The sequence below is a fragment of the Rhincodon typus genome, chromosome 10 (assembly GCF_021869965.1).
Source record: "Rhincodon typus isolate 14 chromosome 10, sRhiTyp1.1, whole genome shotgun sequence".
In the NCBI taxonomy this organism is placed as follows: Eukaryota; Metazoa; Chordata; class Chondrichthyes; order Orectolobiformes; family Rhincodontidae; genus Rhincodon; species Rhincodon typus.
In genome coordinates this window covers 29,767,018-29,784,477 of record NC_063341.1, presented here as the reverse complement: position 1 = coordinate 29,784,477, position 17,460 = coordinate 29,767,018, and the positions used below count along the sequence as shown (strand labels likewise).

Genomic DNA, 17,460 nt, shown 5'->3' with positions numbered 1-17,460 from the left:
TGGCCTTTATTACTAGTCCTGGGGGAAGAGGAAGCCCTGCCTGGGCACCACCCTGTCCAGCAGGAACTCCAGGATCCTGTGGGCATAGTCTGGCACCGATTCTCCCCCTATCTGCCATGTCAGGAGCAAATATCAGGAACTGTGTGGGACCACTCTGGTCTGAAAGCCCTTAATGGTGGTAGTGAATTCTGTTTTGTTTTAATTCACTGGCTAGGCCAGCATTTATTGCCCACCCTTAATGGCCCAGAGGATAGTTTGAGAGTCACATGTAGGCCACACCAGGTAAAGATGGTAGTTATATCGCCTAAAGGACATCAGTGAGCCAGATAGGGTTTTTTTTTCTGACAATCAGCAATGGATTCATGGTCATCATTGGACTCTTCATTCTAGACTAGTACTGAATTCAAATTTCACCATCTGCCACGGCAGGATTCAAACCCAAGTCCCCAGGGCATCATCTGGATCTCTCAATTTATAATCTAATACCCGAGTGGGCTGAGTGGCAAGTTGGTCCAGGAACAGCTTATGGTGAAATGAGATGCAATTCAGACATGAGAAATGACACACGGATATATTAAGTAATTATTGAGGTGCCTTTGGTAAGATACAGTGACAAACCCTCCAGAATCTCAACACAACGTGGACTTAGCCAAACAAGGGTGTAAGATTCAGCCGAGAGTTAAAGTTTCCAGTCTGATATGACTCTTCCTCAGAACTGGTCACTCAAAGCCATTCAACTCATCAGCAATACAAGTGGAGTCCAACGTTATCTCCCAAAGATTCTAATGCGTTTAGAAGCAAATCTCCAGAAATTCCATGTAAACTTATAGCGTACGACACTCTGCTTCCATAGTTCCAGCAGAACCTACGGCACATTGTATTCTGCCATCTTTATTCTTCATTCACATTCTCATCTTCGTTTCCATTATAACCTACTTCCTCCATTTTTTTTGTTTCCAGAAGATTAAACATACATGGAATGAATTGCTTTATCGAGGATTCCATTACACATCTGGAGAGAGATAACATTATCATAGAATCCCTACAGCATGGAAGCAGGCTATTTGGCCCATCGAATCAATACTGATGCTCTGAAGACAATCCCACCCCATCACTGTAACACTGCATTTCCCACGGCTAATCCACCTAGCCCGTACATCCTGGACACTATGGGCAATTTAGCATGGCCAATCCACCTAAACTGCACATCTTTGGACTGTGGGAGGAAACCGGAACACTTGGAAGAAACCCACACAGACATGGAGAGAACATTCAAACTCCATACAAACAGTCGCTCAAGGGCAGAATTGAACCACTGAGCCACCATGCTGCCCTCTTCTAATTTCAAGCCTTGCAATGTTAAACTTGCACCATCCAGTTCTACACTCTCAGAAGCTTACCATGCATCACCACTTCTGGGCATAATGAGAAAATAATGGAGATAGGTAGATTAAATGTGGCGAGTTAAACCTAACCTGTCCATTGAGAAATGGATCATGTACGGAGATAATTTAACATTCAGCCAGATTTTACTCTTGTCAATTTCATGATGGAATGGTTTTGGATGGTGTGTCAAACTGGTATTCCACTTGATTCCATGTGACTCCCATAGGTTAAAGTTACCCCAATCTGTGATGTCATCTGCAACTCCTACTGGAGTCAGTTGATTGTGTATTGACCAGAAATTAAACGTGGGCCTGTGTGGCTCAACTACTAACTACTGTGAACAGCTGAGTCATCAGTGGAACTGAGAGTTTCTCTCTTATTCACAAAGAATTAAAATAAATAGTTTGTCTTTTACATCTGTAGACAGTTTATATAAAACAGTTAGCAACATGTCAAAAGAACCGCAGTGAGAACACATTCTAAGCGTGCTGACAGTTAATGACATTCCTTACAGTGAATGGAAGTAAATATATCCAACAACCATCCCCTGACATTACTCAAATTAATGGTTAAAACCAGCCACTCCAAATGGGTGAAGAGTGAAATGTTAACTAAACCACTAATCTGTAAAAACGATAGGATTTTTGCACTTGTCTTGGTATTAGGCTGGATTATATTTGGCTATTGATCAATTCGTGCTCTTCACTATGAATTACGTGTTAAACTGCTAAGTAGCTGCTAAATGGCAGTGAAGGGTCTAATGTCTGTTCGGTGTTTTGTTTGAAGCAGCCAGGGACCAGCTTCCTGATTGCTCGAGTTAAATGCAGAAATAAATGATAAATTATTTACTTCTGGAACTGCTCTGGTGTGTCAGCACCATCCTTTGGGGCCTGATGTATTTTGCAAAAGATCTCAATGTGCTCCATTGTTTTTCTTCACCTCAATGTTCAGATGCCTGAACTGCATTTAAAAAAAAGGAGTAGGAAATCATCCTAATTGCTCAGAATTTATCTTTTCATCTGAGTTCAAAAGATCTGAGAGGATAAGGGTTCAGTTCTGAACCTACTATGTCAAGTTAATTTATCCCAGCCAGGCCAACAGAAGGTGTATTCACACTCCTAGATAAGTGAAGATAAAAATGGATATTCTACTTCAGCCCCCAAGGGCAAAGGTAGGATTGCACTCCATCACAATAGCACTAAATTACAATTCGTATCTTCCAATCTGGCCCCTGGATTTTATCCACTGTCCAAGAAAGCCATAACCAAACATATGATACCTTAGCTGAATGGTCAACACTGCTGCCTGCAAGGAACTGGGGAAAACACCGTCTTCAGATTACGCTCACCATTTTCTGGTTAATAGCACTGCTACTGAAGTCCAGATTGTGTTGCTTGTTGGGGTCAAGAGTTAACGACTAATGATGCAAGGAACTGATTAAACAGCATTCATTTGTCAGCCAGGAAGTCTGGGTTCGAGTCCCACCTGCTCCAGAGGTATGTCACAACATTTGAACAGGGTGATTGAAAATAATCTGTGATGTAAAGGAAAGGGGAGAACTTGTCATTATATACATTACAGCTTTGCAACAGGGATTCAGCACTGATTATGTGACTTGCCTTTGCTGGGAAGGGAGTGGCACAGTTGTGCCAAATGTAGACCTGCTGCTTGTCAATAGAAAAGTGAGTGCAGGATTGAGAAGCTAGAAGAGCCAGAATTCTATTGTCAGTTGCCCAGGAGCAGGCCTGGCATGGCAGGAGGACAGCATCCCCATCATAGCTTTCACTTCCAACTCCCACCTCCTACCTCAGCCACCCTGCTGTGGGAAGGTAGAGATAATCATCCCATCTGTTCAAACATACAAGATTCTTAAGGGGCTTGACAGGGCAACTGCTGAGAGGACGCTTCCCCCTCGTGGGGGAGTCTCAGGCCTGAAGGCATAATCTCAGAATAAAGGGGTGCCAATTTAAGGTTAAGACAAGGAGGAATTTCTTCTGAGGGTTGAGTGTCTTTGGAGCTCCTTGCCACAAAGAGATCTGGGGGCAGAGTCCTTGTGCGTGTTTAAGGCTGAGATAGAGAGCCTTGTTCTGTAGGGGAATCGAGAGTTAGAGAAAGGGCAGATTCAGGGATGGACAGGACTGGCAGCTTAATATTTCAGAATATGGATGCCATAGGAAGGATAGAAAGGGAAGCAACAGAAGGAGGGGGAGTGCATTTTTGGTTAGGGACAGCATTATGGCTGTACTTGGGGAGGATATTCCTGGGGGATCGTCCAGTTAAATTATATGGGTGGAACTAAGAAATAAGAAAAGGGTGATCACCTTGTTGGGATTATAGTAATAGCCCCCCACAATTGTCAGTGGGAAATTAAGGGGCAAATATATAGGGAGATCTCAGATATTTGTAAGAATAATAGGGTTGTAATGGTAGAGGATTTTAATTTTCCAAACATAGACTGAGACTGTCATAGTGTTAAGGGCTTGGATGGGGAGGAATTTGTTAAATGTGTAAAACTTTCTTATTGAATATTTGGATGTACCTACTCGAGAAGGAGCAAAACTTGACGTTCTGTTGGGAAATAAGGGCGAGTGACTGAGGTGTCAGTTGACGAGACAAATTGAGGCTCTGGTCAAGAAAAAGAAGGAAGCACATGTCAGGTATAGACAGTTCGGATAGAGTGAATCCCTAGGTCTGTTTTGTTATGAAGAAGGGTCACCAGACTGAAATATCAACTCTGCTTTCTCTCCACTGACCTGTTAAATTTCTTCAGCAATTTCTTTTTTTGCTTCAGATTTCCAGCATCCACAGTTCTTTGTTTTGCCATAGACCGGGGTCTGTGCTTACTTATGTTACTGTACATTGGATACAGTCAGTTGACTGAGTGAACACTCTCTCCTTGACTCCAGGACTGGGAGAGAGGCTGTAGGTGAGGCAAGGATCCAAAGAAGCAGGTACCTTAATACCTTTTATAGGGATAGGCCTGTCTGATCTGGAATCTATGCCATTGTACAATACCAGGCACCACCTTACGGGGCAAAAATAGAAATCACTAGAAAAGTTCAGCAGGTCTGGTAGCATCTATGGAGAGAAATCAAAGTTAACGTTTTCAGATCTAGTCTGAGGAAGGGTCGTTCAACCTGAAAATGTTAACTTTGATTTCTCTCCATAGATGCTGCCAGACCTGCTGAGCTTTTCCAGCAATTTCTATTTTTGTCTCTGATTTACAGTACCTGCAGTTATTTTGGTTTTTACCTTCTTCTGGGATTAGGGTGTGCTGTCACTAAACCATCACCATGCTGGTAAGGCCTACCTAACTGGGCCTGGTGAATGCCAGCACCTCATCTTCATTCTGAGGCTGGGTAACACTGCTGGCTGGGATTGAAGAATTGCTGGTTGATAGCTCTTGAAGAAAGGACTTCATCCCTTAAGCAATCAGAAGCCCTGACTGTAGGTAGTTAACACATAGGGACTGCAAATGCAGTGAGAGCTTCCACGACCAGCTGAGGTAGAATGGTCCTGACTTTCTGGCCAATGGATGGGGCCATTATTATTCTCTGAAATCCAGCCTAAATGAGAGCAGGAAGTTCTTATGAGCTGAAGTGGTATACTCTGAGCAGAAATGATAAATTGTTAAACCACACAGCCTGTGTATCTTCTCTGTCACAAGACGAACTACAGTGTGGGCTGGAATCTTCAATAGAGAAATATGATTTTGGAAAATGGAGGGGAACTATAACTGACTAAAATAGTTTGTCTAATAGCTTGCTTTGTAACGGTACCAGGTGCTATACAGGCCAGGAGGTCCCACGTTCTATCAAGATTGTGGATGTTCCCTACACCACAGGAACTGCAGCAGGTCAAGGCAGCAGCTTACCACCACTTTCTTGTAGGCAATGAAGGATGAGTGACTATTTAAATTCTTTCGCAGCAATTGAGTCTTCCATGATCTACCTAACTTCAGTTGCAACAGCAATTTTAATATTAGTTGGCCTCAGGACTGCTGGATTCCTGCTCCTGATAAGCATCCAGTAACTCGCACTATAAAATATTCATGTGTGAACATTTTACAAGGCTCGAGTTTAACTGTGACTTCACCCTGATTTTAAAAACTTGCTCAGAAATCACACGATACCAGGTTATATTCCAGCAGGTTTATTTGAAATCACAAGCTTTTGGAGCATAGCCCCTTCATCAGGTTTTGTGTGACTTCTGACTTTGTCCACTCAATCCACCACCAGTCCCTCCACATCGTAACTTGATGACACACATTTTCGAAGTGATGTGTTTGAAAACTACTGGTATCCAGGAAGCTTGTTGTATTGACACAGGAGACAGCTCATCAAAGTCAGTAGCTCTTGTTATTTTCATTAGGATTATGTACTCCTTCCCATTTTTCTGATTATTTACTATTGAGGAAAATGGGCGTCTCATGCCAAAAGAGCATTAAACAAACTGTTACAGCAAATAAACTGGCTGAGGACTAATGGTTGATTTACTACACTTAAGCAGGCAATAGGAATATTAAAACAATGAAACTTCCTCAAGAGTATATTGATGGATAAATTACATCCAGTAGAAAATAGCTGAGTGTCGTCCACAAATCATGATGTATAGAAATTCTGTAGCATTCCTTTTGGATTTACCAGGCAAATCAAGAATTCTGCATTGACATTCATACTACAGTGTTGATTTAAAATATTACTCAAGTGATGCTCATTTATTATGCATATGCAGTTAATGTAAATAGCTGCTCAAAGATTTTGCATGTTTTGATCATTAGAATATTCATGGAATTAATCAATGATCACCATTCAGAAAACTGCAATCAAAATCTCTTTTAGAGATGACAGGCCAGCTATCTGATTTAAAAATAAATTCACATTTACGAAGAATTTATATAACATCATTCAAGTCTTCATTTCATCCAAGGAACTTTCAGCCAATGGCATATTTCTGAAGTGCAACCAAACTGCACACAGCAAGGTCACATAAACAGCAATATGATAACGGGCAGATTTTTTGGTGATAAGTATTGACTTAAGACTCTGCAGAGAACATTTTTAATTAGTGGTCACTGGACCTTTTAGACCCACAAGAGGGCAGAGGGCACCCTTGGTCCAATATCTCAGCTGGAAGCTGCATTGCCAAACAGTGCAGCATTGCACTGGGAAGGTCAGCCTGAAGTATCTGGTCACGTTTATAAAGTGGGGCTTAAACTCAGCTACTTTCAAATCCTGGGACAAGAGTACAGCCAACTTGACATTGCTGCCACGGAATAGCCCCTCAAAAGCAATAAAACACCAAGATATTTCACTGATGCCTACCAAGTCAAACGTTGACAGCGTGTCAGAGGGGAATATTAGGACAGACAACTAAACACTTCGTCAAAGATACAAGTTTTAAGGATGATCATTAAGGATGAGACAGGTGAAGAGACCAAGACTGACTGAGAGTTTCAGAGCTGAGCGGGAAGATGGTTGAAGGCAAGGTCACCAAAGTTGGCTGAATGGGGTGGGGGGTCAAGGAAAGGGAAATAGAATCTTTGGAGGGTTGGAAGGCTGGAGAAAATCACAAGAATAATGTGAGAAGATGCTTTCGTGAAATTCAAACATAAGAACTTTTCTATTCACTTGTGGGATGTGAGCATCGTTGGCAGGGCCAGCATTTATTGCCCATCCCTAGTTGCCCTTGAAAATGGTGGTGAGCTGCCTGTTGAACAACTGTAGGCCAAGTGCTGTGGGTTGATCCACAATGCCCTCAGGGAGGGATTTCCAGGACTTTGACCCAGTGAAGTGAAGAAACAGCAATTTATTTCCAAGTCAGGGTGGGGAGTGGCTTGAAAAGGAACTTGTAGATTGTGGTGTTCTCTTGTATCTGCCATCCTTGTCCTTCTAGATGGAAGTGGTCACGGATTTGGAAGATGTCTAAGGGCCCTTGATGAATTTCTACAGTGCATCTTGTAGACAATACACACTGCTGCTACTGAGTGTCAGTGGTGGAGGGAGTGGATGTTTGTGGATGTGGTGCTAATCAAGCGGGCTGCTTTGTCCTCAATGGTGTCAAGCTTCTCAAGTGTTGTTGAAGATGCACCCATCCAGGCAAGTGGGGAGTACTCCATCACACTCCTGACTCATGCCTTGTAGATGGTGGACAGGCTTTGGGGAGTCAGGAGGTGACTTGCTACAGTATTCCTAGCATCAAACCCGCTCTTGTAGCCACTGTGTTTATGTGGCGAGCCCAGTTCAGTTTCTGGTCAATGATAACCCCCAGGATGTTGATAGTGGGGGATTCAGTGATGGTAACACCATTAAATGTCAAGGGATGGTGGTTAGATTGTCTCTTATTGGTGATGGTCACAGCCTAGTATCTCTGTGGTGCAAATATTCCTTGCCACTTGTCAGCCCAAGCCTGGATATTGTCCAGATCTTGTTGCATTTGAACATGGATTCCTTCAGTATTAGGATTTGCAAATGGTGCTGAACATTGTGTAATCATCAGCAAACATCCCCACTTCTGACCTTATGATGGAGGGAAGATCATTGATGAAGCAGCTGAAGATGGTTGGTTCTAGAACACCACCCTGAGGAAATCCTGCAGAGATGTCCTGGAGCCGAGGATGACTAACCTCCAACAATGACGAGCATCTTCATTTACGTCAGGTATGCAATGATTGTAGAGTTTTTCCCCTGATACCCGTTGATTCCAGTTTTGATCGGGCTCCTTGATGCCACACTTGGTCAAATGCAACCTTGATGTCGAGGGCTGTCGCTCTCACCTCACCTCTGGAATTCAGCTGTTTTGTCCATGTTTGAACGGCGGCTGTAATGAGATCAGGAGCTGAGTGGCCCTGGCGGAACCCAAACTGGGCGTCACTGAGCAGGTTATTGCTGAGCAGGTGCTGCTTGATAGCAACTTCCATCACTTTCCTGATGATCGAGAGTAGACTGATGGGGTGGTAATTGACCAGGTTGGGGTTTGTCTTTTTTGTATATGGGACACACACAGACAATTTTCAAGATTATCATGTAGATGTCAGTGTTGTAACTGTACTGGAACAGCTTGGCTAGGGGAGCTGCAAGTTCTGGAGCACAAGTCTTTGGTACCATTGCCGGAATGTTGTCAGGGATCATCGACTTGGCACTTTTAGCTGGAGATTGCTGTAAATGCTTCAGCCTTATCTTTTGCACTGATGTGCTGGGCTCTTCCATCATTGAGGATGGGAATACTTGTGCAGCCTCCTTCTCCAGTGAGTTGTTTAATTGTCCACCACCATTCACGACTGGATGTGGCAGGACTGATCAGAGCTTAGATCTGATCTGTTGGTTATTGGATCGCTTAGCTCTGTCTATCACTTGCTGCTTATGCTGTTTGGCATGCAAGTGGTCCTGTTTTTAGTATGCCTCGTGTTGCTACTGATGTGCCCTCCTGCACTCTCCATTGAACTGGGTTGATCCTCTGGCTTCATGGTAATGATTGAGTGAGGGATATGCCGGGCCATGAGGTTTCTGATTGTGCTGGAGTACAATTCTGCTGCTGTTGATGACCCACAGCGCCTTGCAGATGCCCAGTCTTGATTTGCTAGATTTGTTTGAAATCTCAAGAGAAGGCAGGACTTTGTCTCCACTCGGACTATGTGGTGGTCACTCATACCAACACTGTCATGATTCCTTGAGCATGACTGACTATGCCAGGCTGTTGCTTGGCTAGTCTGTGAGACAGCTCTCCTCATTTTGGTGCTAGCCTCCAGATGTTTGGGTCAACAGGACTGTTTTTGCTGTTGTCTTTTCCAGTGCCTAGGTCAATGCCAGATGATCCATCTAGTTTCATTTTCTTAGTTGTATCAATCACTATGAACTCTCAACAAAGTGGCTTGCTAAGCCATTTCAGAGGGCAAATAAGAGTCAACCACAGTGTTGTGGGTCTAGAGTCACATGTAGGCCAGACCAGGTGAGGATGGCAGACTTCCTGCCCTGAAGGACATCGGTGAGCCAGATGGGTTTTTTCCGACAATTGACAATGGTTTCATGGTCATCAGAAGATTTTTAATTTGAGATTTTCATTTTATTGAATTCAAATTCCACCATCTGCTGTGTCAGGATTTGAACCTTAAGTGAACTTCTGAATTAATAGTCTGGCGATAATACGACGAGGCCTTTGCCTCCGCCATTTTAAAATAGGCATTAAAATAAGCATTTTAAGATCACAATGTTGTTGGTTCATCAGTCAACATTGGTCAGCCAGCAGAGGGATGACATACATCTTTGGATACATGCAGTAACATTTTGGAAGAGCTGAAAGAGTGTGGCTACAGAGATGGCTGGCCTGTGAACCCTGAAGCGGCACTCTGGCAGCGGTGGTATGGTGTGGGCTGGGGAAGCCCAGGGTGGCACTCTGGTGGCAGAGTGGAATGGGCTAAAGAAGCCCAGTGCAGGACTGGAGCAACAGAGAAGAAAAATTTGGACTCTCTTTAAATTATTGTGTTTTTTAATTTTATTTTTAAGTTAATGAGAGTGGCGCTGGTTCATGGCAACAGTATAAGTTTTTTGCTGTATTTTTATTGAATACGCGTGACGATAAATGATTCAATTCAAATTCATGAGAGGGTGGTGGATGACAAGGAGATCTCTGGAATAGAGTCTAGCACAATAGGTATTCAGATAGTAGTCTCTCTTGAAGTAGGTTTGCATAAACAATAAGCCATCAATCAGCCATTATTTATCTTCCGTGTCTGCAAAGTAGGCCGCAAGCTAGTCACCTTTGACAACATCACAGACAAGCCCAAATCTGCACTAAAAATCACATCCACTTTTCAGAAAGATGGGGTTAGCTGGCTGTCAGTTTGATGGTCACTGACCTGAAGTGGCTGACCTTTGCTTTTCCTTTCTACCCACACTTTAGGTCAGCGTAATGAGACTTGGCTAACTCGTCATGGATCAGAAATTGAGCATGGGACACTACTTTTTTTTTCAGCGTAGTTCAGTTCTGTCAAGGGTAATGTACACATCTGATTAGGTGGAAAGAAGGGGTTTGCTGGATAAAATGATTTTCCTACTGCTTAAATTCTTGTAAAGATTTCAGATAGAATCTGAACACATCAGGAAGACTTATTATGGAACATTTGATTTAATGTTCTCTCAGCCATTAAAGAGTGAATTAACATTGATCCAAACATAAACAACACAATGTCCCTCCCCTTCTCCCTTGCATGAATTTTCACTGAACTCTAAATTGACTATTTCACTCAAATGCCACCATCATAACAACAGTGCAGCCGGGAGAAGTGAGTTTTGGGGTTAGGCATGTTATTGACTCAACAATAGCAGTTTGTGTAATATTGCAGTTTTAATGTTTGTAAAAAAAAATCAGTTTCAAGTGCTTCACGTGGGAGTAAGTCAGGAAAACAGATACCAGGTCACAGTGAAAGAAATAGGAGACTGAAAGAGAAGATTTTTAAAAGGAAAGAGAAGTAGAAATTTGGAGTGCTTTAGGAAGAGAATTCCAGAAACAGGGCCTAAGGTGGCAGAAGACTCTACCACCAAACTACCAATGTTGTAGTGAAGAAAGACAGGATTCACAGAAGGTCAGATTTCTCTCCATCTAAACCCTGCTGAACCTTGGGTGGGAGTGATCCCTGCTAACGTTTGATAATGAAATATTAAATTCTCTTGTATTTCACCTTGCCGAGCAAGATAAAAGATACTCTTCAAACAGAGTTAATACTTTATCGGAGGAATACTGCCCGATTTTAGTTTGCATCCCATTGTGCATCTAGTGGCAAGATTCTGGAACCTGAGGCGTATAAAATGCTAGATGCACAATATGTCTTTACAAGGTTCTTCCAGATTCATGAAAGCCCTCAAAGTTTAATTCAGGACCAAATTCCATGACATGGCTGGAGTAATTTCATTACTCATTAGGTCCTCATTAGATCTCTGTTCTTTATAGGGAACTCATTCATTAACAATCACAACTGGTACCTACTGTTTACTTTTCTAACTCTATCACTTCTTTTTAAATTAGAATTTTGCTGCTTTTCCACAAAGGAAATTTCAGTTCACCTCTTATTTGGTTTCTTTCTTCTGGGATGTTTCATTCAGTGCTGTCTCTGTACTTATCCATCTGAGCGCTCACTGGAGTTGCGGGTTTTAGCAGAGGTGAAAACGATCATCCAAACAGACGTACCACATCATTGTTCTTGAACCAGTGTGTCAGGGCCAAAGCTACTTGGACATACCTGAAGCCACCTCCATCATCACCTCTCTTCCTATCTCCAACTTCGTCCAATTCTACAACACTGGGATATCTGCACTCCCCCGATTCAAACCTAATGCAGTTCTTTATTGCTCCATTGCTAGTGGCCTTGCCTTCAGCTGCAAGGTCCTAACCTTTGGAATTCTCTCATTAAAATTCTTTGCCTTTCTACTGCTTTCTCCTCTGTTACGGTTCTTCTAAAAACCTACTATTTTAGCATAGGAGACCAAAGATTTAGTCGATGTCTGGGTCAAATGTTTAATAATGCAGAGAAACGCCTTGGGAACATTCTATACAATGAAGGTACTGTATAAATGCATGTTGTTGCTGTTATGGTGCCACTGGTGAAAATATAATTCCAAAGGAAACCACCATAAACCAGTGCACATTCATGGAACTAATTTCCACCTTGGCTTGCAGAGCATATTTGTTTACTCAAAGACTGTTAATTGGGTTTAAAGTAGTGTGAAGTTAGGTAAACCATGGATGAAGGTAATTATTAGGGGAGTTATGTTGAAGTTCAGGGTTGTGTTCAATGCCAAATTAGGTATTAATAGTATTTAATTATAAACAGGTGGTGGGCATTAACTGGATACACTTGCACCTTTAGAAAAAAAGGCTCTTCTGGTACAGCAGTAGTGTCCCTACCTTTGAGCCAGGAGACTTTGGTTCAAGTCCTACCTTGTTCAGAGGTGCGTAGTAACATCTCTGAACAGGTTGATTAGAAAATATGTACGCCCCTAGAATAAGAAGGTATACTGAATCTGAAGGTTGGGAGTGGCGTTGAATAAAAAACAAACATTAGCTCAAAAGGTCAAAGGTTCAGATCTCACTCCAGACACTTGTGCAGATACTCGAGACAAATCAGTGCAACATTGAGGGAATACTACAATGTCAAAGGCACCACCTGCCTGTTAAATTGGATATGAAAAATCACATATTAATAAAAATCAGGGGAATTCTTCTTTCACGGACCAATATTTAGCTTTCACCAACACCAATCAAATTGATGGTTGGATCCTATTGCATTTCTCAGACCTTGCTATGCACAAATAAACTGCCTGATTTGATTATACTGGAACTGTGACTACACTTCAGGGAGTCATAGAGGTCTACAGCATGGAAACAAGCTCTTTGGCCCAACTTGCCCATGCTGCCCATTTTTCACATTTAAACTCGTCCCTTTTGCCTGTGTTTGGTCCATATCTCTCCAAACCTTACCCATCCATGTAGCTGTCTAAATGTTTCTTAAATGCTGAAATTGTACTTGCTTCCACCACTACCTCTGGCAGCCCATTCCAGACACTCACCACATGCCGTATGAAAAAATTGCCCCTCTGGACCCTTTTGTATCTCTCCCCTCTCACCTTAAACACATGCCCTCAGTTTTAGATGCCCATACCATAGGGAAAAGCTGTTGGCTATCTACGCCTGTCATGATTTTATAGACCTCTATAAGGTCATGCCTCGGTCTCCTAAGCTCCAGGGAAAATGTCTCAATCTATCCAGCCTCCCATTATAGCTCAAGCTTTCCGTCCAGGTGGAATCCTAGTAAATCTTTTCTGTAGTTTTTCTAGTTTCATAATATCCTTTCTATAGTCGGACTATGAGAACTGCACACCATACTCCAAATGTGCCTCACCAATGTCTTGTACAGCTGCAACAAGACATCCCCACTCCTATACTCAATGCTCTGACTGATGAAAGTAAGCATGCTGAAAGCTTTCTTCATCACTACGTCTACATGTGACTCCTCTTTCAAGGACCTATGAACCTGTACCCCTACATGTATTTTTGTTCTGTAACACTCCCCAGGGCTCCACCATTAACGGTATAAGTAATACCCTGGTTTGACCCACCAAAATGCAACACCTTGCATTTATCTAAATTGAACTCCATCTGCCATTCCTCAGCCCACTGGCCCAGTTGATCAAGACCTCACTGCATTCTGAGATAACCTTCTTCACTGTCCACTATATCACCAACCTTGGCAAACTTACTAACCATACCTCCTAAATTCTCATGCAAATCAGTCACATAAAAGACAAATAACAGTGGACCCAGCACCAATCCATGTGGCACACTGCTGGTCACAGGCTGCCAGTCTATCAAAAATATTTCATTGGTTTTAAGGAGCTTTGATAGAGTCTGAAGATGTGAAAAGTGCTTTATAGGCGCATATTTATTTGTACATAATGGTTCAATGGTCTCCTACATCCACTTAAGAATATAAGAAATAAAAACGTGAGTGACTGATTTGGTCCTCCAGCTTGTTCTGCCATTCAATAACTTCATGGTTGATCTAACGCAACCTTCATGGTCACTTCATGGAAGTGATAAAGTTGATAGATGAGGGAAGAGCTGTAGATGTCACATACATGGACTTCAGTAAGGCGTTTGATAAGGTTCCCATGGTAGGCTGATGGAGAAAGTGAAGTCGCATGGGGTCCAGGGTATACTAGCTGGATGGATAGAGAACTGGCTGGGCAACAGGAGACAGAGAGTTGTAGTGGAAGGGAGTTTCTCAAAATGAAGAACTGTGACCAGTGGTGTTCCATAGGGATCGTGTTGGGACCACTGTTGTTTGTGATATACATAAATGATCTGGAGGAAGGTATAGATGGTCTGATTAACAAGTTTGCGGATGACACTAAGTTTGGTGGAGTAGCAGATAGTGAAGAGGGCTGTTGGAGAATGCAGCAGAATATAGATAGATTGGAGAGTTGGGCGGAGAAATGGCAGATGGAGTTCAATCCGGGCAAATGCCAGGTGAGGCATTTTGGAAGATCCAATTCAAGAGTGAACTATGTGGTAAATGGAAAAGATCGGGGAAAATTGATGCACAGAGAGATCTGGGTGTTCAGGTCCATTGTACCCTGAAGGTCGCTACGCAGTTCGATAGAGTGGTCAAGAAGGCATATGGCATGCTTTCATTCATTGGACGGGTTATTGAGTACAAGAGTTGGCAGGTCATGTTGCAGTTGTATAGGACTTTGGTTTGACCACATTTGGAATACTGCGTACAGTTCTGGTTGCCACATTACCAAAAGGATGTGAATGCTTTGAAGAGGGTGCAGAGGAGGTTCACCAGGATTTTGCCTGGTATGGAGGGCACGAACTATGAAGAGAGGTTGAGTACATTAGGATTATTACATTAGAATGACGGAGGTTGAGGGGGGACCTGATTAAGGTCTACAAAATTATGAGAGGTATAGACAGGGAGGATAACAAGGAGGTTTTTCCCAGAGTGGGGGACTCAATTACTAGGGGTCACAATTTCAAGGTGAGAGGGGAAAAGTTTAAGGGAGATATGCGTGGAAAGTTCTTTACGCAGAGGGTGGTGGGTGCCTGGAATGCGTTCCCAGCGGAGGTGGTAGAGGTGGGCACGATAGCGTCATTTAAGATGTATCTAGACAAATACATGAATGGGCGGGGAGCAGAGGGATACAGATCCTTGGAAAATAGGCGACAGGTTTAGATAGAGGTCCTGGACTGGCACAGGCTTGGAGGGGCGAAGGGCCTGTTCCTGTGCTGTAATTTTCTTTGTTCTTTGTTCATACCAGGCTTCCATAACCATTGACTTTCCCGTAGATGAAACATCTGTCTAACTCAGCCTTCAGTATATTCAACAACCCGACCTGCTTTGCTCACTGTTTCTCTACCTCATGAAGTATCCAGTGCAATACTGAGCTGTACAGATAACCAATTTCCAACAGAGATTACTGGCATGGTGTTCAGGAACAAGACCCTGACTGACTATACTTTCTCCATTCTTTATTTTTCTAAAGCACATTAATGAACCAGATGATGAATAAATTGACAAGGAGTTTCCAGATTTTTTAAAATTCAAACTTCCCCCATCTGCCACGGTATAATTCAAATCCTAGTCCACAGAGCATTGTCTGGTCTCTGGATTACTAATCCAACAACAATACTGCTCCACCATTGTCTCTCCACTGACACTGATTTAGAGGTCATAGAGTCTACAGCACGGAAACAGGCCCTTCGGCCCAACTGTTCCAAGCCACCCAGTTCTCACAATTAATCTTGTTTCATTTGCCTGCATTTGTTCCATATCCTGCCATACCTGTCCCATCCATGTATCTGTCCAAATGTTACTTAAATGACAACATTGTACTCACCTCCACCGTTACCTCTGGTAGACTTAACAATGGAGCACAGACTGAACTGGAGACCTTGCTGTTCCTTATGGTTTGGTAATAAACTTGTGAACTGTATTTATTCACTTGTGAACTAGAAAAGTCTATTTATTAAAAAATAGTTTAATGCATCTTATGCCTGAAAGTCATTGCAGAACATCTAAACGTGGATGTGTGCAGTTGAAGCAACACTCAAGAAACTCCAAATCATCCACTACAAAGTATCCCCTTCAGGAAAAAAGAAAGCAGAGGTTGCTGGAAAAGCTCAGTAGCTCTGGCAGCATCTAAGTTCTGAGGAAGGGTTACCAGACCCGAAACTTTAATTCTGATTTTCCTTCACACATGCTGCCAGACCTGAGCTTTTCCAGCAACCTCTGTTTTTGTTCCTGATTTACAGCATGCACCGTTCTTTCGGTGTTTATGAAGTATCCTCCTTGAGTGGCATTGTATTTGCTACTTTCAACATTCACTCCCTTCAACACTGTTGCACATTGTACAATAAGCAAGAAGCACTGCAGATACTCACCTACACCTTTTTTTGTCAACATCTTCCAAGCTCTCAACTTTCACCATCTAGAAGGTCAAGGCTAGCAGATGTATGGGAACACTACTATAGTCAAGTCTCCCACCAAGCCAACACCATTCTGAGATAGAAATATAGCACTGGTTCTGGATCAAAATCCTGAAACTCCTTTCTAACAGTTCTATGGATGTCCCTACAAACCAAGGACAACAACTGATCAAGAAGGCAACTCACCACCAGCTTCTCCAGGGCAGTTGGGGATGAATAATGAATACTGGCCTAGTCAGCAACATCCAAATCTCATGAATGAATTTTTTAAAAAAAGTCTTTTGCAAGAAACTCCTTAACAATGTAATTTGCACAATGTTAGCAAGTTCAGCATATTTCTCCAGGAAACTTCGGTGCTGAAACTGGTATGTCGTTGTTTTGCATTTGGCTCAATATTTGTTTGCTCCAGGGCACTTCTAACCAACCAACTGTTCGAACTATTTCAATGCATCACCTCCTAGATGGGAGTTTGCTGTGATGATAGCTGTATCTGATGCCAAAAAATCTATTATCTTAATGCATCAGAGAATTTCAATGATAGACAAGAAGAGAATAAACAAACCATGCTTGAACAAGTGCCCTAGAAGAGTTCAAACAGGCATTTCCACTATTCAGGAATTGTATCTGACAATCATTTCCTGAATCAGTGAAAGAATTGTGTTCCATTGCACGTATGTGTAATATACTCTCTTACCCCTCCTTATGAGCAGAATATGAATGTTGTCTGGAATTTAAAGAATGATAAAATTGAATTTCTTTGGAAAAAAACATCTTATTTTCTGAGATAACAAGGTGTAGAGCTGGATGAACACAGCAGGCCAAGCAGCATCAGAGGAGCAGGAAGGCTGATGTTTCGGGCCTAGACCCTTCTTCAGAAATGGGGGAGGGGAAGGGGATTCTGAAATAAATAGGGAGAGAGGGGGAGGCGGATAGAAGATGGATAAAGGAGAAGATAGGTGGAGAGGAGACAGACAGGTCAAAGAGGCGGGGGTGGAGCCAGTAAAGGTGAGTGTAGGTGGGGAGTTAGGGAGGGAATAGGTCAGTCCAGGGAGGACGGACAGGTCAAGGGGGCGGGATGAGGCTAGTAGGTAG

At 42.6% G+C, this 17,460-nt stretch overlaps 1 protein-coding gene and 1 long non-coding RNA gene across 3 annotated transcripts in view; one reads left to right on the top strand and one right to left on the bottom strand.

Annotated features, from left to right (window-relative positions):
• The window catches only part of LOC125484267, a 39,043-nt gene extending 36,862 nt beyond the window's left edge, over window positions 1-2,181 (top strand). Inside the window, exon 7 of the long non-coding RNA XR_007263105.1 lies at window positions 961-2,181. This is a non-coding gene — a long non-coding RNA (uncharacterized LOC125484267). The remainder of the gene's footprint in view (window positions 1-960) is intronic.
• The window catches only part of ror1 (receptor tyrosine kinase-like orphan receptor 1), a 292,100-nt gene that overhangs the window by 91,763 nt on the left and 182,877 nt on the right, over window positions 1-17,460 (bottom strand). The gene's annotated exons all lie outside the window — the stretch shown is intronic.